General features: G+C 37.4%; 1 long non-coding RNA gene across 1 annotated transcript in view; it reads left to right on the forward strand.

Annotated features, from left to right (window-relative positions):
- Positions 1-21,898, forward strand: part of LOC139140940 (uncharacterized) — a 34,994-nt gene extending 13,096 nt beyond the window's left edge. The window contains exon 3 of the long non-coding RNA XR_011554105.1: positions 21,722-21,898. This is a non-coding gene — a long non-coding RNA (uncharacterized lncRNA). The remainder of the gene's footprint in view (positions 1-21,721) is intronic.
- Positions 21,899-23,157: the final 1,259 nt, after the last annotated feature.

Genomic DNA, 23,157 nt, shown 5'->3' on the forward strand with positions numbered 1-23,157 from the left:
TGAAAACGAACAAAATTGTGAATGCATCAATTATGGGATGTATAGTACTGTAGCCCTGATAAAATTTTATTGGCATAAGAATCTTGCTATAGAGGGACAAAGTTGGCCATTTTTCATGAATTTTGTGTGATATGAGATACTACTTATATTGCTTGACATGTTGAAAGATACTGAATTACTAATAATGGGTGACCATGCGTATATTCGACCCCGGTTTTAGACACGATACATGAAACCATCGCGAAAATGAATTAATGGTCATGACCATTTATTCATTTTCGGGATGGTTTCATTTAATTTGTCTAAAACCAGGGTCGAATATATGCATGGTCACCCATTCATTATCTTTCAACATGTCAAGCAATATAAGTAGTATCTCGTATCAAACAAAATTCATGAAAAATGGCCGACTTTGCTGGAACACAGTGCCTCAACTGTCCTTGAGTTCAGATTATAACTGCTAACACCTCAACAGTATCGTTTAATCCTCCTAAAACATACCTTTTGTGTTTAAAAGATGTAATTGGTTTTGGAAGTAGTCGCTTTTCTGGTCAGATAAAAGCCTTCCCCAAAATAAAGGAGAAAGAGAGAAATAGAGAATGGAAAAGCCAGGGGGGAAAACGATAAAAAATGAATAGCTGTGAAGGCTGCCCATGGCCTCATGTTTAACTGTTCCACCGCCATGGTTTGACCTGAACCTGTATGTATATTAATTGCTATCCATGGTTGTTGTAGAGCTGTTTACAGGGAAGGGGGGATGAACAGGTCCAGGGGACAGGTTCATACTGACTGGTAATCAGTGGTGATTACGGTCAGAAAGCTGTAGTTTTCCAGAAATTAATAGGAGTCATTCTTAACTGACATGAAAACTCCGGTTCTGGAAAAGTAACTTTGTCATACCAAAAGTGAAGCATACATGTGTAACATGGAAATAGAAAAACAGCAGTTGGGAACCAAAATTTATGCAGTGGCAGGTGGAACTCTGATAATTTTAATCAAAACCTGTGAAGGTTAACGACCATTATGCAAAAGAGGAGAAGCAACAACAAAAGCAGAAACAGTGTTATTTTACCTGCAACTTCCTAAGCGTATGATGTAACATGGGGATGGGAAAGCTCTGATTTGTCAAATTTCGCGATTGTGTTCTTTTCCATGTGTGTTTTAACAAGTGCAAGCATTGACAGCGAAGGATGCCCTACGGCTATAGAGCTTGCAGTAGCTCCCCTTTGCTTTGGAAGTAAGCCCTAGCCACTGACACAAAGGAAAAAAAAGAGATTATATAATGCTGGATTTAACCCTTTCAAGCTTTAGTCTTCAGATATTGCAATATTCCCCATTGTTTCCATGGGTATTAACGGTATGCATGCATTTGTTAGAGTTATGCAAAGCCAACCAAAGGTTGACAGTTTGTTGACGAGGGTCCTGAATGTATAAAACCAGCATGTCAGCCAGTTGTGATGAGCAAAGCATCATCAAAAATTTAATCATTTGTCCAAATATTCAATCACTGCATTGATGTATCACATACATGAACTTGTTCACTGTATTTTCCTTTTCATCCCAAATAACTGCTGTGCATGAGACTTTTGACTGGATGTGGATTTTTTGAACGCTTTCGCTTTGTTTTCGCTGTTTTTTTTATGTGCTCTTCTCGGAATAACTGGGGCGATTTGTTTAGTGACATGTGACCTTAAAAAATTTAGCTGGCTTGGCATCACCACCTTGCAGGTGTCCACAAGAAAAGCTCTGATAGCCTTTCAGTTATTTAAAGAATCCCCAAACGCCCTGTTGGTGTTCTTCTGTAAGGGTAAGTACTGCCTTCCAGGTATGGTGTGAGCAAGACTGGCAAATACTGCGTATCATTGTCATGTAAGCTTGGGAAATAAGGTATTCTTTGCTGGAGAGTTTTTCAGGAAATTTTACGTGAAAAAACCTGTCTGAATATCAAGGCTTGTTTGAAGTGTACGTAGAACACTGTGCAAGTCCTTTTGATGGAAAATATTTTTCTCTTAAGTCGTGTCAGTAAAACCTTATTTCACATTTTTGACATGGTTGTTCTATTACATCATACAATGCAACGCGTGATGTCCATTCAATCACTGCCAAGATATTGTTCAGAAAATCTCAGGTTGAAATTTAAACGAATCTAGACTCACTGACTTTGGTACTTGTACCTTACTTTTTTTTGGCCACTACACTGAAGAAAATGCAAGTGAACAAAGAAAGCACTCAGTACTTAACATTGCTGATTGCTTGCCAAGTCTCTTATACTCGCTGAAATTGAACTGTTGGCCTTAAAAAGTGGCGCTACGTGCTGATTTCCCCATGTTGGGACATTAGTTATGGATATGAAGTACGCATGACTTGCAGCCGTGGAAATACTTAGGCTCGTTGACATCATGAACCGTAGCCTTTGGTTGAAATACCTGTCAAAAAAGAACAAAGGAGTGAATGGAATGAGAATGTTTAACCTTGTTTAATGATAGCCTGGCTCTGTAACACTGTGCTTCTTGTGCAGTTACTCACCCCTGGCAACATATTGAAAACATACCCTGCCATCCTGTCACTTCCCCATTGCCAAGTCAGTAAAAACCAGCCAAATCGCTCGACACATGTCCGTACTTGTCAAATCGGATTGAGGAAGGTGGGTTCACTCTCTTCTCTGTAAGCTATTCTGCCATAATAACAGTCAGGTGTGAAGACAGAAATGTTTTCACTGCCGTTCCTCTGCAGACCCCTCTTCAGATACAAAATTGTTCGCAAACTCAGAATGGTTCATCATGTGCGAACAACACTGTACAACTGACACAGGAAATGTTTCATTGTAATATGTGTTCACGTACTGTACACAGCTTACATAAATGTAGTATACAGACATGGCTCCACCATTCAATTTTCGTAAATCACCCACACAAAGGAGTCTGTGAGTAGAATTTGTGGGGTTTTAGAATTTGTCGTTTTTACTGATCATAGAATTTACGGATACAATTATTGACGTAGCAAAGGCACACAGTATGAACTTCTAGCTCCTTGTGGCTATTCAAAAAAGGTAAAAGAGAATGACTTTGTCCCTTTATTAAGTTTTACTCGGTTGTCTGCTGCTTTGTTAAATTTTCTCTTCAAATTTTGTCCATTTTGAACTTTTGTAGAAAATCTTTTTCAAAAGAAAACTGTCTCGTAGGTTACATGTAGGCCAAAGTCTTGAATGGACTTTTTTATGTTTTTGTCGTTGCTAGCAATATCTTGTGCAAACTTGCATTGTAGTTGTCCAGTCTTGCTTGTTTGAAGTGACTAGTGTAGACTGATTTAGCTCACGTAAGTGTTTGATCTCAAAAGTTCTAAGCTGTAAAGACTTCCGTTGACAATATAATGAGATTTTCTCATTGTCCAAGACTTTGTTTAAAATCATTCTCAGGCCTGATTTCACCAACAGTCCTTTTTCCTGATTGAGATTTGGTGTTAGTTCCGTGTCTGCTGGATTCCCTTTTGTTAAATGGTTTTGTCTAAATATGTACACATCTTCTGAAAAGTTGCTTCGTAAACAAAGAATTCAGCTACTATATGATTACTGTGATCAAATTTGCGAAGAACCCTGTTTTTCTCTTCCCTAACGTGTGACTTCACTTATCATAAATTTCATGCCTTCTGGGTAGGCTGCATATTTGGCACTAGAACTTGATATAGTCATGTGGATCGGTGTGGTAGACTTTAGAGACAGCATTGTTTTGCTTTTTGTAATTTATGTAAAGTGATGAATCTTAATTTGTTTCCGGGATGCATTTCAAACAGCCGATTGGTATGCATAATAATGACGACATCTATCTATTCTTCCCTGCACAGTGCTTTGAAAAGTCTCTCTTAGTAGAAGGAAAACTCACTTCAAGCAAAGCAGACTGTTCATTGGTACATGTAATTGTAAAGAAGGCTGGTTGTCCATCAGCTGTCAGAATCAGTACCACTATGTGACAAAAGGGCCCAGTCAAAGAATATGAGAATTCGTCTTTTCTGAACCACCCATTCTGGGACTGCATGTAAGAGAATGCGATCGGTGAAAAAAAAAGATCAGGTTTGTGAAGCAGTCCTTGTGTTAACAGGCTTCAGTGCAAAGTGTGTGTAGTATAATGCAAGTCTTGGAACAAAGTTGGTTTGTTTCAGCAAGTAAAAATTTCTTTGGGACAGAAAAATCTGATGTGGCAAAAGAAAGAGACCTTTGTAAACGAAGGTTTTCAAAACCCTATGTACAGTACATTTACATGTACTGCGGAGTCTATGCTGTTCGTCTGCACACCGTTTCCTCCACTGGACAGTGACGCGATGTGTATGCGTGAATTTTTTTGTTCCTGCTGGCAATTTCTGTCTCAGCGGCGCTACTGAATGTGATGTTCCAATAACACCTGTTGATTTGGTGAAACCAAAAGGATAGCAACATTCATGTTAGGTGATAGGTAATGCTTGGCAACAGAACGTCTGATTTGTTTTGAATTGTTCGAAGTCATTTGCCCAACAGTCAGTGAACTGTTAGGGTTTATTTAATTTTCATTAGTGCGCTCAAATTGCATTCCACCAGTGGCGTCTTTGTTGCAACCAAAGTTTTGCCATAGCCCCTACACTGTTAGTCCTGTCTTGGATTATCTTAGTCGTTTTGGTTTCTTGGCTAAAATCATGCAACTTCCAGAGATGATTGACTTTGACTCTTTCAATAATTTAGGTCAAGATTCAGCATCTGTGTCCTTGAAAGTAAAGTCATGACCAATGAAAAATTTGGTTTCAAAATGAAAGTGAAAGAGAAGTATGCAGTATGCAACATGAAATGTCAAAAAACACAAGTGCTCTGGTGGAAAAAAATAGAATGTAAATAATGAGAATTTGTCAAAATACATGTATTGAAAGTATACACATAAATTCCATATTTCTTACAAATGAAATTCTAAGATATTATAACTAGATGTATTTTAGTCAGCAAAGATGCTGTCTTTGTCATACCCTATGCTATATCAAAAACAGTTTCCAATACCTATAAAGTCATGTGTGCCATTATAAAATATTTGTCACTAGCTTTTTTTCAAAAAATTGAAATCCAGTACTCGGGTTTTATCCAATCTTTGTCTACAATAGAATGAAGTACACATTCACTGGGCAATCAGTTTACACAAAGCAAATGACCCCCCTTTTCCTCAGTGTCAAGAGCTGAATCCATTGCTGTGCATGAAACCCTTTTGGACTGAGAGTATAATTCCAGAGAGCCCAGTGTTGTGAAAGTGGTTAGTTGTCCCTGGGGTTCCATAAGGATAACAATCGTTTTCATTGTCTACTTTTATAACCCCTGCCTCCACATCATCATAGTTATGTACCCCTTCTAGTCACGGCGTAGCAGGATGTTAACTTACAGTAAATCTTTTTTCCTTGATGCCACACTGGCGGCAATGTGTTCAGTTTTTCACTGTGGTGTACCCTGTTTTATGCTTCAGATGCTCTTTATCTCCAGTTTTGTTTCCCACTATGGAAATTATGATCCCTCATTCCAGCGTCGCCATCAAGTGTTTTGTCAGCACAGTTTTATTTGCAAGCTGATAATGTCAATGGTTCCTCTCGCACAATACATTTTGATGGCAGGGTGCTGGGAGATTGCATTCAAAGAGGGAAAATGAGAGCCCACTGGCACACCCTTGGATGATCATAAAATACTCTGAGTTCTTTACAAAATTTATTTCTCAAGGGCAAGGCATATCCTAGACCATTTGTGTATACAATTAATTAACATGTAAGTATGTCACTTTCCTGTGAAGAGTGTCTGCGTCAACACAAACATGCTGACACATAATTTACATATAAGCTATACACAAATGTATCAAATGTATGTACCAAGTGTATGTGTGTCTACAGATACCAGTACAATGTTATATATACACACACACACACACACACACACCACACACACACACACACACATATATATATTATATATATATATATATATATATATTATCATGGCAGTCAAACATACTCTTACACGATACAGATTAATTTGTTCTGAAGTTAGTGAAGTGCAAATTATTTTTACCTATTTTCACTCTATCTAAATCAAAGGAAGAGATATTTCATGTCCCTGCCTGGCTGCAAGATTTCTGCCAATACAAAATGTGTTGAATAAATAGTCAACAGAATAAATACTGGTGAAACATTTCTGATATTAGGGGCTTTGTCATGGGTTATATGAAAATGTGTGACAACAAGTGAAATCTGTGGTAGCTACACATACATGTGTATGTAGTGTGCACTTCAAGTTCATCAAGTATTACTAAAATACTGTCAACTAAATTAAGCCTTCAAGGTGTGAAATCTGACTCAAGGGAGAAACAGAACTCAACAAGTTAGGTTTTAAACTGCAGGCTGTTCATAAATGCTCTACTTTTCACATCGTTTGGTTTTGTTGACACACTTTGAATTCTGGTCAGTACTTCATTTGAAGCCATTCAACTGCCTCTATGAAAACAACGAGGAAATGAGTCCTCCATCTTTCTCAGCTTCTCTGCTGTTGATCTCTGTTGTCTTGGTTGCAGCATAATTAGCGATGAGTGAAATACCATGCTTCTAGGGTAGACCAACTCCAGTAATTGAACATTACTCTGGCTTTAATTTGCTAAATTAAACGGTTGTCTTTTCACACACCAGTGAGCACATGCTGAAGGACGAATGACATCCTGAAGGGACCTGTTCTCCAGGGAGTGAATTAAAAAACAGGACCAGGTACAGAACATCGAGAGTGCATTCATCATTCACCTACATGCATGGCCGCCAACTGTCGATAGAACATTTAATTATGAAAATTTTAAAACATATTTGGCAAGAATGAAAAAAATATGTATAATAATAACTTTTTCATTTTATTTATAGTATGAACCATAATATTTGATCTTTACAAAATTTCATACTTTTGGTAATACCCTATTTTATTTGAAATCTTCCATTTTCTAACTATTTAAAATCCATTCGTTACTATATGTTTACTGTTACACTGACCAGGGTGGCTATTCACGATACCTACAATGCAGATCAGCTTGTATTCAATGTACGGTGTGTGTGCCTTATATATCGTCAAATACCAATGACATATAACATAAGGAATGTAAGCTATGCTACACTCCCAGGGTAAGAACTGTATTGTACCACCAAGTTCCGGCACCTTTGGCTATTTATTTTAGGGTGGTTTCATGGTGCTCACGTTAAAAAATTATAAAAGTACAATGCCTTTATATTATGTTACATCCTGCAATATGTATTATTACGTACACATTGTTTATGAATCATTGATATTATTACTGAATGAATGTCTGCTGAATGCAGGACTTTAGAAAGATAGAATGATTTGTACGGCAAATGTTTGGACTCAGGTGTAAACTGGAAACTTACATGTAAGTGTCCTTGTCCAGCGAAACGTTTGATCTGTAAACCACCTTTGCTCAGAAGAGCTGCACCTTTTCACAAGACCAGCATTCCAAACCCCAATCACAAAGACTCATTGTTGCATGAAGACTGCTGGTGAAAAAATCATACCTGTCACCGTTTACATGTACAGCGTATTTCATCGTTAACTCTGAGATCAGCCCCTCAAGTGGCAGATATGCACAGTTGAAGAAAGTTTATTGTACAACACTTGAAGTATACATTATTAATACTTTCTTTCGAATATGTCATTCATATTTACCTTCATGCAAGGAATATATTGAATAAAACCATTTCAGAATTTGCATATCTGAACGGAAAAGTCACCCCATTTTGGTGTTTACATACATGTACATGTAGTAGGTGTGGGGTTTTTAAGGTGACTGACGATAGTTTCTTATTTATTGACGTTTTTGGGTTCTTGTTGATTGATATTGCTGTTGTTGTCTGGGGTCTATTGACACACTGTGCCCAATTAAAGTTATGTAAGACTCTTAGAGTGGCAACAAACATCAAGTGGGCTGTCTGTTCCATCACTGAGGACGTTGTGGAGCACCACTTACAATTGTTAAAAAAAAATTTACTGGAGACTTTTCCTCAACAGCTTTCCTTCAAAAGTAACAGTTGAATGGTAGATTTCAAGAGTGTGATCGATAGTTGAATTTATGCCTTTTGATGAAAGCACTTCTCAGGCTCATTAAAATTGCTACTTGTGAAAGTGTTCAGAGAGGTTGATCAAGAGAAAGCTACTGTTGCTGGTAGGGCGATTTGATAAGGTGGTTCCCATGGCATGTTGCTATGCGATCAGTCAAGTTTGAGTTTTGGCACAAATATGTGTTATGCCAGAAAATTGTTTGATTTCAGCAAATTCAGCAAATAAGGAAACATATGTTTATTAGAGTACTCAGTAACCATGTAGTCAGAGGAAAAAGTGTATTTGATATTATATTACGGTACATATTACAGTTTTGTCAATATCAGTGAATTTTGTGACGTCATAACCCCCCCCCCCCCTAATTATTACCAATAATGTATCCAGTATTAAAGTATCCAATTATTATCCAGCATTTAAGTCCAAGATATTTTCCACATTTAAAAATTCACTGGTATTGACAAAACTATAAAACAATAGCAATGATGTACCCCCATCCGGCCCATAATGGACTCAAGCAGACTTTGTGCTCCATATTACTCAGCTTAACCTTGTACATTATGTGTTCAAAGTTTGCTTTTCTCCATTATCGAACGGGAGAGGGTACATTATTGCTTTTATTAATTGTGCTATTCATGGTGCATACGCTTCAATTTAACTTAAACACATGCTTCGGTATTCTTTTTAGGTATTTTGAGTAGCACAAATTCTCAGAGTGAGCTATCTCTGATGTACATTTGTATGTAACCCTAATCCTGTCAGACAGTGTAACTTCCCATATTTAACTAAATTCATCTACTTGACTTTTCAGTGGTATGTTAAAACAGGTCATCAAAAATCATATTTACAGTATCTTGGCCTTCAGGGACCTTTACTATAAATATTCAAGTCTTTGTTAAAATGCAACATACGGGACATGTTATGCCTCACTGGTGTTAAAGGTATACAGTCACCTGTAATCTAAATATGCCCATATATGGTCAAAGGGGCGTTCCTTGGTATTCAAAATGCCCATGCGAGGGCGCTGTTTTTAAAAAGTGGCCACCCACCTAAAATCTGTGATTGGTTAAATATTCTCTTTCCATGGTAACTGTGGCAAAATTGGAACAGGTGACAGTATACCTTTAACCTTTCACCATCATGGAATGGTCCAAACCCATTGTTATCAATGGTGACTGTGAACCTGTGAACAGGGAATTGGGGTGAACAGGTTAACAAACTTGACCTGGTGTCGATATATGGACTTGGCAGGATAAGGGTTATGCAAGACTTTCTACTCAAAACTCTATACACGCTAACTTGAATCAACAGGTGGCTTATAGTTAATATGCAGATTTGATGTTAAGTATTTGGGGGGCATTTACGCTTCTACATAACTACCGTACTCGTCCGAGTATAAGCCCCCGGTTCGGCAACACTAAACAGCGGTAAAACTAGGGGAGGGGCTTATACTCGAGCAACCCCATGTTATCTGGCATGGACGCTTAATTTATGCTAATTTTATGCACGATTTTTTTCAACACCACTCGATCTTTCTATGGCTTTCAAAATCGACTTACACATCCAAAGAAATTGATTGTACAATCTCTGAATACAGAAGTGACATTTTGGTGAAATTCAGCGTCGAAAAAAACCCCAAACTTGAAGCAAAGACGTCATGTATGCTGCTGATCAACAGTAATGTGAACAGGCATGCATTGCCCACACGGAAAGGCAACTCAATATTCCAATATCAAACTGTCTACATCTTGTGAAGACAACAACATAGCAGTGAAAATTGTAATAGTCACAAGGAAAAGTCTTCACAAATGAAAGGATATTGCTTCAAACAAAAGAAACTGCATGTTTCAAGCATGAAAACATCGTGGCCGTGAATGAAAATAAACAATGGCGGACGTGAGTGAGACTATTCTATTTAGGCGACGGGGGTGAGTAGGGTCAAAGAATCAAGATAGTACTGGAAAAACGTGTCATTTTTCTTACGATATTGTCAAGGGAACTCCAGTTTCCCATTGTTTTAACATCTTTTAATGGTTTCTTTATTATCTAAAATTAATTTTACCAAGTTAAATGACCAAATATACTTTCCTAACCTTTCTGTATTTGAGTTACACTAGGGTAGGGGCTTATACACGGATGTAATGCATTTTCTAAAATCCTCTAAAATCAGTAGGGGGCTTATACACGAGCAGGGGCTTATACTCGGACGAGTACGGTATATATGTTGACAGAATAGATACGAGATATTGATTTTTGAAATAATTTTTTGTGTTGAAAAATGTCGAGTCAAAAGATACACAGTCAGACCAAAGCAGAGTGAACTTGTAGTTGTGGCTATATAAAAGCTTTTTTATGCTGCAGTTTGCATCGAATCAGCGCTTCCCAATTCACATTGTATTTTTGGTATGTTCCTTGACATTTGGATGATCATTATACCTGCCTACTAGGAGTATGGCTATATCATCTCTGCAGTGGCAGTAATTTCAAAAAAGACAGTTTATTTGGACCCAAACCAGAGAGTAGATGAATCAATTTTTACTCATTCGTGATAAATTCAAAAGCCAAGAAATAGCTTTTTCAGAGTTAGTGTCAGTGACAAGAGGAAAAATAGAGTGGTAGGGTCCTCAGTGGTGTTGTTGTGCATGGCCGAGAAACAACTACTGAGAGATATATATGTTTGAGTAGGATGATCTCACTGCTCTTTTGTTACTTGTTTTTGAGAACAGCAATGACAGACTGGTGTGTATACATTGCTTTGTTTTATACTCTGCATGCTTGCGGTTCAAAACATCATAAGAGTGACAGGTAGAGGCCAATACCTCTGATGGCAGCCCTACACTGGCCGGCTTGCTGCCCACCATGCCCCTGTAAATGCATTGTCCAGGTTGTGTAACCCGTTTGCTGACAATTCTTCTTTTGGGGACACGGAAGATGTCAAGAAAGGTCATCTGAATCACACGGAAAAATGAACTCCAATTAAATTATATGATGGTCACACCCATTTCTTGTGTCAAAGGTGAGCAAACAAGGAGTTCAACACAATAGAATGCCAGGTCCAGTATTCCGTCGATACTTAGAAATAAAGTTGTTTATGAATCGGTTGAATGTTATACAATGATGATAAAAAAAGTCTTATATCGTGTAATATGTTTCTCTCAGCTTTGCATTGGTGAGGCATCCCTCGTTTTCATTTCTGTCAATTAATGATTAATTGTTTTGTGATTTAGTTGTAAAATTACTTATGGTCACTAGTTTTTGCAGTTTTGCATTTAAAAATTATTTCAGTATTTACTACATATAGCTGATAAAAAAACAAAAGAGAATTAGAATTCTTATTGAACTTTGCATCCATGAAGATTGCCTCTATGCAAATGAAAAGCAAACAATTGAAGCTTACAGTGTGGTTTTCAACCCAGTATTATCATACCAATCATTACAACTAATATAACAGTCGTGTTTTGTGAAGTACCATTTCACTGTCTTTTTGCAGCAGAAAATGAACTTTGACTGGCATGGAAAGCATTGCAGAGAACTTTCCTCCATAGCATATGGGAAAGAAATTGGAAAAATATTCCTCTAATTTGTGGTCATCATAGAAAACAAACAATAGAATGTCATATTGTAAGCTGTTGAACAGTTCCATACTGTTTTTGTCTCTCGGTTCTACTTGACTTGATTAGGAAACTAATAAAATCGAATCTATATGTTTGGAATGCTTCTGAAATCACTGAAATGAATACAACACACAAGACTTACCCAAGGTGCATTGTTTATGCATGGTGGGTATGTTGAATTGCAGTCCATAAGAGGCCACAGATCACTCATGCCTGATCAGGCTCTGGGCAGTCGTTGTCTGTCTCAGATGCAGCAATCAGGTAAGGCACCTGGGCAGAAGGCACAGATCTAGGGTGGATGTCAGAAAATGGCGCCCCATTGATATAACCATATTATGGATTTGTGAATCATACTACACGTACAGGTACATTGTATAAAGACAGAAATGAATGGCAGTCAGCAAATGCCATGTCTGCCAGTGTAGTCTGCATTCCATGTCAGCTATATATATCTTGCAACCCGAGTATTCAGACCATTTTGTGTTCAAAGTTCTTTTTGACTACAATGGAATCGCTGTGGTAACGCCGAAACGACGAGAAGTAAACAATACTTTATTTATACAGAAATTCTAATAGTTCTAAACTTTTATTTTCATTGCATGAGGTGTTTGATTCACATTTCTGTGTGTTAGTTCTCCAAGGTGGTGAAGGCATGGGCACTTTCAATTTCTTTGCATGGCCGTTTCCAAGAATTCCAACAAGTCTTATGTTTGATTTCATTTTCAGTTTTACACAAAAGCTCAATTTTGATGCCGAGAAATGATCCAGAAGTAGAATAAACTGTGGTAGTGTTTGAAAGTTATGTGGTTTGAACCAACGTAACATCTATTTTCAAATCTATGCATACGGCAAGAAAAACAGTGGCATAGCAGAAGAGGTATTATAATTGTAATATTGAGCAGCTATTGTTATGCAAATGATCATTCAGCTAATCAGGATGATTGACAGCCAAGCAGAATCCTAAAGAGTTGGATAACCAATCAGATTATATCTGTCTATGTTACCTGCTGTTGACAACCACTTGATAGATTCCAGTTTTTGAAAGGTTTGGACTATATCCCATGATTAAATCAGAAACACTGTTTATAACACTCTGTGGTATATTTTGTACAGCCAGAGTAATTAGTTTACAGGTTGTTGGTCAGGGCAGATGAACAGTGTAATCTGCCATGATGTAATCAATAATTGTAAGTGATCTTGACTCCAAATGAAACATGGTGGTTTTATGGGACAGGGGGGTTTCTTCATGGTATTTGTAGACGGAGGGAATTCCCTTGTGGTTAGTTTTTTAGGAAACTAGAAAGCCAATCTCCCAGACCGCACTGAAGGTTGCCAGTTTGAAGACTGTTCTTGAATCTGGAGATGATCCCTATTGAGGGATTTGTTGGGGAATTTTACACCTTAAAATAACACAAAACATAAGAGTGGAACGAACATTGTTATGTAACGTTGCCCTTTCCATAAAGTGAAAGCTTTTTTCTAAACTTGTTGCACAAAGGACGGCATATGGACTGTAACAGACAGTGAATAATGGAGTGGGAGTGAAATAATGGGAAGTAGACGAGATTGCTTTCCCCTGACAATACAGATTTGTTTTCAAATGACCCACTCTGTTAATCCCTCTGATGTTCAGATATTCTTTCTTTTTACATACAATGATCTGGTTGAAGTGTTACCAGACACATGTTGGCACAGTTTGAGCCAATGTTTCCATGTGTGGGCCATATTTTGACATGCCTTTTAGAGAGGAGGCAGTTTTTGATAATGAGTAAGCAACTTGCGGTGAATAATATGAATCCATGGGTACCAAGAAAATATTCTGTACAGGGAAGTTGCTTTCAGTGGAACACGCAACTGAACAGTAAGGTGTAATAGTATGTTTGTTTGTTTGATTGCAGTCTTTGCAGTTCTTGCGTGCACACATGGAGGTGAATATTGACATGATTCCTAAAACTTATAAAGTGATTAGTGGGTAGATCTGATCGGTATTTACACTTGTACATGTAATGTGGTGTTTATCACAGCTTCTGTGCAGGTTAGTGGTCAGTGTACCGATGGAAGGAAACCATTCACAAGGATAACCAGGAGTTCAAGACTACTAGTATACATCGCTACCAAAACAAAATTCATACACACTGCTACCTCACCAGGACCATTTGAACTCCTTGAATTTTGAAATTCAATTTATGTACATACGTTGCACAACTTAAAATTTACAACTTTAATTGACTGGCCATATGGAAACTCTAATTGGTTAGAATTTAGTTACTGACTTGAAACATTGGCCCTTAAAAACAAAATATGTAAGCTTGAAACTGTAATATGTAGAAATGATATCCTGGATTTTTTTAAATTATTTGTCATGGGCAGTTAAGTGAGGTGATCTGGTAAATTTGTGTATTTTCCCTTCCCATAATGGGATGGATTTTCATATGTAATCACTCTGTCACAACTGTGAATCATCAATGATAACAAATCCTCTTTGATATTTAATATACTGATAATGTCAGGAAGTCATAGCCATCTTATCATATATCATCTGTTATTCATTGACATCAATATGAATATTTTTCACTGGGATGATATCGTGAAATGCCCATTTGTCTTATATTTTATCAAGCAATCCAATAGACAAAAAATACTGGCCGATGTTGTGTAAGTGAGATATTTGCAGTAGGTATGGAATTTTCAGTGAAATAATGATGAGCCTACATTTTGTTGTGGCCATCAAGTCAAACATCAAATCTCAACTGAGGGTTGACAGTAAGATACATGGATTGACATATTTATTGAAGTTGCCTTTAATACAGACTGTTGGCAGATAATCATGAAAAAAAGGACAGAGCCAGTTTTTGCAGGAAATATTTGGAGCAACTTCAGTTCCTGTGGAAAGACTGTATACAGCCTAGATCTCTTGGTTTAATAATATAAAAACTTCAACAAAACTATGGAGGTTTCTCAGTGTGCCTTTGAAATGTAACTGTTACCTGAAAAACACACAATCTGTAGTTTGTCAATTTACTTGTTTGTCAACACAAGTTTTGTCTTGATCAGTTTCAATCCTGTTTATGTGTCAGCAACTGTTGTTCATAGTAGGGGCATAATTTATGTATCGGACTTTGTACACATGCAGGCTGTTTTTAGAAGTTCAACTCTGCATTTTGATTAAGGCATGATTTTGACGTGGTTTTTTGAGTAGATCCGAAAACTGTACAGAATCACAAAAATATTCAAAAGGACAGACGAATTAATAGCAGATTGAGCTTTAACTGCAGTCTGCTGGCTACATGCAGGAATGATTGGCCCAGTAATGAATTATTGATTGTGAATCAACACATTGAATATGCAAAATCTCATCATCTGTTGGAATACAGATAACAGTTGTTTGCCATATGTCGCATTTCTCTGAACAAAATTAGATTTTTTAATACTATCATTATTGCTTTCTGTTTGGAAAATTAGAACAAAAATACCAAGTTGCAAAATTATTATCACCAACACTGCCAATTTTAGGAAATCTATTTTTGACATTGATCTTGTGGCAATATTTTGTAAGTGGCATGGATTGTGGTACTGCAAATTATCTGCCAGTGTCCTTGATTCGTATCAATAACACTGACTGCAATTCTTGCAATGCGTGTGCTTATGTTCAGTGCTGCAGATAGAAATGTGGACAAATTTTCACCCTTTTTGGATTTGCATTTATTTTCTGCAGATTTGTGGTCAAATTCCTTGATATGTGATTTCAGTCGGTGTGTAATATTGACATTCATAATAACACATACTGCTTTTCATCTTTTACACAATTTCTGATAGACCTGTCAAAAATTTTTGATAAAACATTTATAGCTGCATATTAAAAATAGAACTGATGGCGCAAATGAGTTCCATTTATACTTGTATTCTACCGGTATTTCTAGTTTTCTTCTATTTTACCATCTGTATCATACATGAATATTATCTGTAAAACTATCTTCAGATATACATTCAGGGGATGTACATTCCTGAAAGGGGAAGACACTGTATTCTGAAAAGTTCAAGAATAGATTTTAAAATCATAGGCAAGGTCCTTCTGCTACTGTAAACATACGTTTTGCAAGCCAGTTATGTCAACTAGGATGGCCACCCTCTCCATGGAGATAGGAAGAGCTTCCTCCTGTCTGGGAGCTACTGTTATATGTAAATTTCTTTTGTTACTGGCCATTTAAGAAAACAGCCTGCTGAACGTGCAAGTGTAGGTGCCACTCAACGCCAAGGTTTCGTTCACTGTATTTTAAAAAAACATTTACAAAATTAACATCTTTCCTTATAAACAGCCATTGTCTTTCAGTGTATTTTGTAAATTGTAGAGTGAGAATAAATCATATGTCATAAAGTACAAAACATTTCCAAAATTGATGAAAAAGTTTTTGTGAGTGTGTGGACACGCTGATTTGGCCAGCTTCACAAAGCAATACCTATAACATCTGTCAAACTAAATGGTGGAAAATCTGAAGTAACTTATGAAGTGGTTTTGTTCAGATATTTTGAAACTACAGTGAGCAGACTGGTTTGTATGTCTACGCAATATTGCAGTGCAATATCATTTTTTATGTCAAAATATTCAGTGGCAGGAAGTTTGAAGCCAAGGCAATAATAACAAATACCGGGCAATATTGAACCTGGAGACTTTGTGAGGTCCTGAACTCTCAAGTATTCCTTCACTTCTGATGAATTATTAAACTGTATTTTGGGGGTTTGAGTCAAAGTAAAGCAATTTCAAACAGTTGTAGTACTTTTTCACTCAGTGAAGACAAAGTCCAGAGTGTCAATGATGCTCATATGGACGAGGCTGTTCTGTTGCTCCACAGCAAAACAAGTACCCACAGGCATTTATAGTATAGCACATACAGTATAAAAACCTGAGTTACAACTAGTGCAGTTTCGTTTTGACTCTATATGTACTGGTAACTCTCAACAGTGCAGTATCACCCCTTCATACACTGTATATTCAATGAGGCTATGGGTTTGACAGGGAGAGCTGGAATACATGCACATGTATACACACTGAGACAGTCAGTTGAACACAGAAATGTGCCCAAATAATGACTTAATTTGCAAAGAAATAGTTACAAGATCTTAAAAAAACAACGTCAAAAAACACGTAGGTGTCCAGTATTGATGTTGCCTATGTAATCCTGTGTTTGCCAATTCAGAGTTTGTTTTTGCCGAAAACATTGTCATAAAATCGCAACTTGAAATAACCTGAAAAACGTGTCCATCTCTTATTGTATTATGCTTTGTTCTATTGTCCACTTCTCCTTGTAGAATAGCCTGCTTGTATTCAGCCAAAATGAAAGCATTTCATTCCATTGTAAAGCCAAAGGAATATAACAGGTACAAACAACTTTTTGGTGTGTGCATTTGATATGCAGAAAGGTCTTTATTTGTTGAATAGGGATGATTACATGCCTTGTCTTTTGTGTGGGTATTGCCATTGACAATAGAAAATATGCCTGGTTACAAAATGTATTATGGTGGAGATTGATCGGAATGGTCCGTATGTAGAGAGGCATTCCAGTCTATGGATTTGTTGACATCGGGGAACTGCTCTGCTTTTGAAAAGTTCCCCGACAGGTCAGGAAAATGTGCACAAGAAGTGACTTAGTTTTTCCAAGGAGAAGAGTTGCATTAAAAAAAATCAATAGTTTCCGTAAATTCCCTTGGGTTGTCCATCTCGCCTGGCAGCTTGCCAGTGAGGTATGGCTCACTGATGTGGGGTCTAATACTGCCTCTTTCATCATGTATCAGTGTAAATACAGCAAATATGACAGGTGAGCCAGCGTATTGTCAGATACGGTACAAGTAATTTGCATATTGTCGTTGAGCACGTAGTCCATCCCGTAACCATGAACAGCATTCACTTCTCAGCATTCTCCTTAGCCAGAGGGCAACAACTTGAGTGAAGACTTGGCTGGTTGCTGACCCCATGACCTTCAGGAAGTCTGCTATCTGCTGTAGAACTAGACATTTCATGGAGAAACAAACATGACTATATGGCATTTTGAATATTCCAACAAGACAAGTGCATACATTTCTCTTTGCTTGCCTTGGCTCGTATTTTTGACTGATGTACGAACACAGTAATTGCATTTAAAAGTTCAGTTCACATGTATGGTGTATGTATCAGGAAATGCTTTCACAACCACGTGTACAGTGTCTTTTGCATAAAATACCTTACACCTTTACACGACCAGACATTCAATAATCTATACTGTATTCATACTGTTAGGAATGATATGTTACGTATGGACATAACACGTGAAAATACATGTATGTATTGGCATAAACACACTCACATGTACTTTAATACTGTATCTGCATGTGCCACAATATGCTTGTCGTCATACACATACATGTGATAATGGTTGTTATATAACAAAATTCTGTTAAATATTCTCAGAAGTCCTGATAAATTAGGGATTCAAAAGACAGACGTGCTTGTAATACCTCAGACAGATTTATCTATCACTGTTGAGATCAGCAAAAGATGTTTATGTTGTTTTCATTTTACTCATCAAGGCAAAGTTTAGGTAATGATTCTGTGCAAGGGCTGCGTTTGTTTGCATTGACGGTAGCCTGCGGAGGTTTATGGAGTCAGACCCTCTCAGTGTTGCTCATGTAGTAAACAGACACCTGTTGCTTCCATGCCAGCCACTGTAATCCTGCCTGGTTACCCCTGTTGCCATGGTGATTTGATGACCTCATCAGTGCAGAAAACATATCATTCACTTTTGTCCATGGCACTGTAGAAGGAATTGTGATATTCGGAGGTCTTTCTTTCCAGAAGGTCAATATCTGGTTTGAGGTTATCACATGACATGACATGTGTGTATATAAAGTGCACCTGCTATGATGTGATTGCTCACATCTATGGCAAAGGTCACAGAAACATCACCCGTGTACTTGTGTGGAGGAGCCATATTGGAAGGCTGTGCATTCAGAGAGCAAGGCTTCAATAGCTCTGCTTTGGGCAGGCAGCTCCGTAAAATCCAAAAGCCGTGCGCCAGATTCATATGTGGATAGGTGTATAGAAATTGAGCAGAGGATTGCGGTATTGGGTTACAGCACTTAACAGTGTATCGGCGTACCAGGGGGTTCTCTGCGAAGTCATCGGATCCCGCAAAGTAGACCCTACAGTGAACAAGGTAAAGAAAAGTGATTACAATCACCAAAGCATGATATCTATAGGTGTGATGACACCTTGAATTTTGTCAGACCTGAGGAATACAAAGTAATGGAGCTAAGTGAAGAGACATAAAACTTGAAGTGTCGAGCTTCTCAGGGGAAGCAGTGTTCGGTATAGGTACTCTACATGCCTGCATGTATTGTTTGAATTTGGATGTCATGCATGAAAGTTTTGTTTGAAAGTTTATCAGAAATGGCTCATGCGTATGTTGTTGTTGCGGCTGTCAAAGAGAGCATTGTTAATGCATGGCAGGGGCAGCAGTCACAAGAATGCCAACGGCCAACTTAAGGTCCCAGCCATTCTTGTGTTCAACAGCAACCGTGGTATTTGGATTTGCATCAGAGGTGACTTTTTTTGTGTAATGGGTCAGTGGTGGTCGTTAAAATATTCTGAATTCTGGTCAGGTTTGGCGATCAGCGGCTGGAAAGAGATGTGTTGACATGTAGGTTTTGTCATGGTTGGGAGGACTTCAGGATATTCTTCATGATCAGGATGAAATAGATCGATAGCAAATGTCCAAAAGTGCAAAAAAACACAAATGAGATGCATTGATGATGAGAATGGCCAAGCAATCAGCAGGTCTGTTTCATTCCAACCTTTGACATCCAGCAAACTCATTTATCACTTAAGTCAAACAAAAGAAAGTAAACAAGAAAAAAAGTTTAAACAAAAAGGCTTCAGCTTTATACCTTCAATATTTGTAGAGTCAAACATCAGTTTGATATTAGTGCTACTATCATAGGGATGTATTCATCCTTTTATTAAGGCGGATTGATTTTACAAATAGTAAATTGTTGGCTGAAGTGATTTTACCTGAGGGGCTATTGTGTGGAAATCATCTAATACGGACTACAAATGCAAGAATCACACATGTAGGTCATAAATTAGGACATGAAATATGTGTGTCGTCAAACAAACAGGTGGACGGTTCTTGTGTGGCAGACTCTGCAAGTACTGATTTGACTTTCCCAGGTACTAATAGGAGAATGTCAGTCACACAGTGAGTACAATTCTGAAATCTGTACCCTCATTCATATTGACAAAGGTTCTTTTATATAAAAACTTTGTGCAAATTTGAAGACTCATAGTACTACTTCAACAGTAGGGGGAAAGTTACATACTCGGTACATCATGAAGATGAAGACGACCAGTTTGAGCTGTAGAAGCTCTTCATTTACTTAAAAATTTTATGAAGTTTACTGGAAAATTTTCATTCTTCTAACTTGAATGTGATGCATTGAATGATCGATTTGCATCCAAGTGTGATGATTACATTCAAGACTTTGCATATCTTGATCGTACAGCAAACATGTTGTATGCACACATACTTCAAAAGCTGAAATCTTCGTCTAATTTTCCCTGTGATGTTCAACATGTTGCTCCTGACCCCAGCAATTTGAATGCAACGTAGAGGTTGTTATCAAGATAAGATGTAGGGCTCCTTACTGGTATTTCAGTCTCATTAGAACGACAGCACAAAGTGAACATTTTGGTGTTGCCTCAATTATAGCCTATGACATTATAGTCCGGAAAGCACCAGGGATCAGATTTTCATAGTCAAAAAATTGTTATTATTCTTACTGGTCTGCAGCTTTGTTTGGCTCATTTTGATATCTGGAGAGATTGGTATCTTTCTGCAACCCTGGAGTTTGAAAGATCAAAAAACTTAAGATCAGGTTTTCTACGTAGAGATAATGATACAGGATAGTTTACCAGTTTGAATTTCATGCTTAGATATATAATTTGTTTCTCTATCGTATAAATTTGCGGAGAAAGGTCATCATTATGAAAGGGATAGTATAAAGTTTCGTTTAGCAAGGTTTCAGCCAAAAATGTACGTATTTGAAATGCATCTGACAGGATGTCATTACAGGTTATGCATATATTTTAACATTATACCTGTTACAGGTGACTGCTCTCAAAGTTTTCGATTCATAACCACGCTCAACTATCTGTTGACCGTCATCATCAGCATTCTCACATAAATGCAAATGATCACTGGCTGGCCTATCTTGTCATGCTTTTGCATTGCTATGCTTGATACTAGATGAAGATTCAATGTTTGGTATGCCAGGGGCACATGAACACTTCTTGTGTGTACATGTGTGTTTACAGATGCATGTATGAAATGTAATAAACCAGAGGATGTAAACACCTGTCAGCATTTACTTAACATGTAAACGTCAGTGATAAGCAAATACTTGTCTGGTTGTTGCATTACGCTGCAGTCAATGTAGAAAAATCTTTTGAAGCTTTCATAAACTTTTCACTAAATACGAGCAATTATACGTCATGTGCAAAGAAGCAGTAATTAAGTTCTTTTATGATTAAGTCAGCAATGCTACAGAAAATTATGTGAAATATAATCTGACAAACTGTTTTTTGTTGTTTTTCTATTGAGTGCTTATGGCAATTCTTAGCCAGTACTCTCAAGTTATGAATGTCCCCAGCAGAGGAGGGGGTTCTCAGCGAGCTTTATATATACCATACATATGTAGCTGTTGACTCATTTATTACAGGAGGCATACCGTACTATTATTAAATCAGTTTCAATGCCATGAATAACGTGATTGGACCAATGTTCGGGATATTAAACGGAACATTTTCAAACTTTGGCTTTCTACATCCTATGTGAAACTCAAATTTTCAAAGTTGGCACAAAGCATTATGGAAGATATATGAGTTGTTAGAGAGATTTTAAGGGTGACATTTTCAGAGTGAATCGTCACTCAAATATTTGGATTGTCAAATTAATTTTGCTTCTTTTTATTTTCAATTTCGCAGGCAGCAGCTGAGGCTATCTGAGTTGTGAGACAGAGGAGTGCCTATAAGGGCATCGCTGTACACAGAGTAAACCATGCCGGTGCATGCGGGCAGGAGAGCCGAGCCTCCCATTGAAGTCTGGGATGACTCTGGATACTCCCAAAACTCACAGACATCATACATGAATGGAATGCAAAAGTAAGTCACACAGCTACGTTTTGTGGGTCCTAATTCCATAAGTCAACTTTGATTGGAGAATGTATTTTGATCACGTTTTTGCATTTTACGAAGACAACAGTCAACTTTGCATCCTGTAATAAATCCTGGAAGTTCCAAGTGTCTCCTAGACGGCCTGTATTGTAGTGTTCATGTTTGCTAATTTTACAGCCCGGATACTGAGCAGATGTTAGCACTGGAATATTGACCAATATCAGCATTAAAAATTATGTAACTTAATTAAGACTTTGAGTGCTGTTCCAAAATCCAGATTTCCATGAAGGTTTATCCCTTATCCTACCATGTTTGTATTTTATTATCAGATCAAATGAGTTTAAACCTGTGAAGCACAATATTTCTCATATGGCGCGTTCTAAAAGAAAATTGAATGTTTGAAGGCCCCGAAAACAGAGATACTGTAAACATGATTTTCAGACTAAAGCCACGGTAACATGCCAAGCCAAGTGGCTGAAAATACATATGGTTTTGACTCAATACCACTTTTTACTGACTTTGCTGATGGGGAAGTGATACTGTCTGGCAGGAAAGGTTTAAATGTTGATGATTCGAACTTCAAGTCATTATTTTATGAACCCTTTTAACCACTAGGATTTAGTCCTACCTGTCATTTTCAATCGGTTAAGGGCAACTAGTATACTTGGAATTGGAAGTGTAAGTGCAAACTCCAATGAATAATTGCTGTGTACTATTGTGGCAGTCTTTCTGTACATTGCTTCCAGTGCACAAACAGTTGATGTACAAAACACTTTCAATTTAGACCATAAAACCACTATTTTGCCAACAAGCTTTCATTACAATATGCAAATCTTAGTCTCCCTTGCCTCATTGTTTGTAAATTTATGTGCATGTGTGCGTAAATGAAACTCTCATTACTTCTTGAAGTGTGTTTATTATAAAAGCATAATATTTAGCTCACTGTGATATGAAATTTTGATCAACGACCTCAGATCTCATAAAAAAAAATATATATATGTACTTCATACAATGTAGAGCTGACTTGTTCATATTTCATGTTTTGAAAAATGTTTAATTTGAGCAACAGCATGTGTGGATGTTTACTACGTGTATGTGCTATTTCAAAGAAACATAAATTTGACTTACGATAAATGCAGATGATAGGTAGTACTCCCGCATGTTCAAAGACAGCAGAAGTTGATGAATTCTTTTGATGCCTCAAGCTAATGTGGTGTGTCATTATTTCTATTTTTTCCGTTCACTGC

The sequence above is a fragment of the Ptychodera flava genome, chromosome 9 (assembly GCF_041260155.1).
Source record: "Ptychodera flava strain L36383 chromosome 9, AS_Pfla_20210202, whole genome shotgun sequence".
In the NCBI taxonomy this organism is placed as follows: Eukaryota; Metazoa; Hemichordata; class Enteropneusta; family Ptychoderidae; genus Ptychodera; species Ptychodera flava.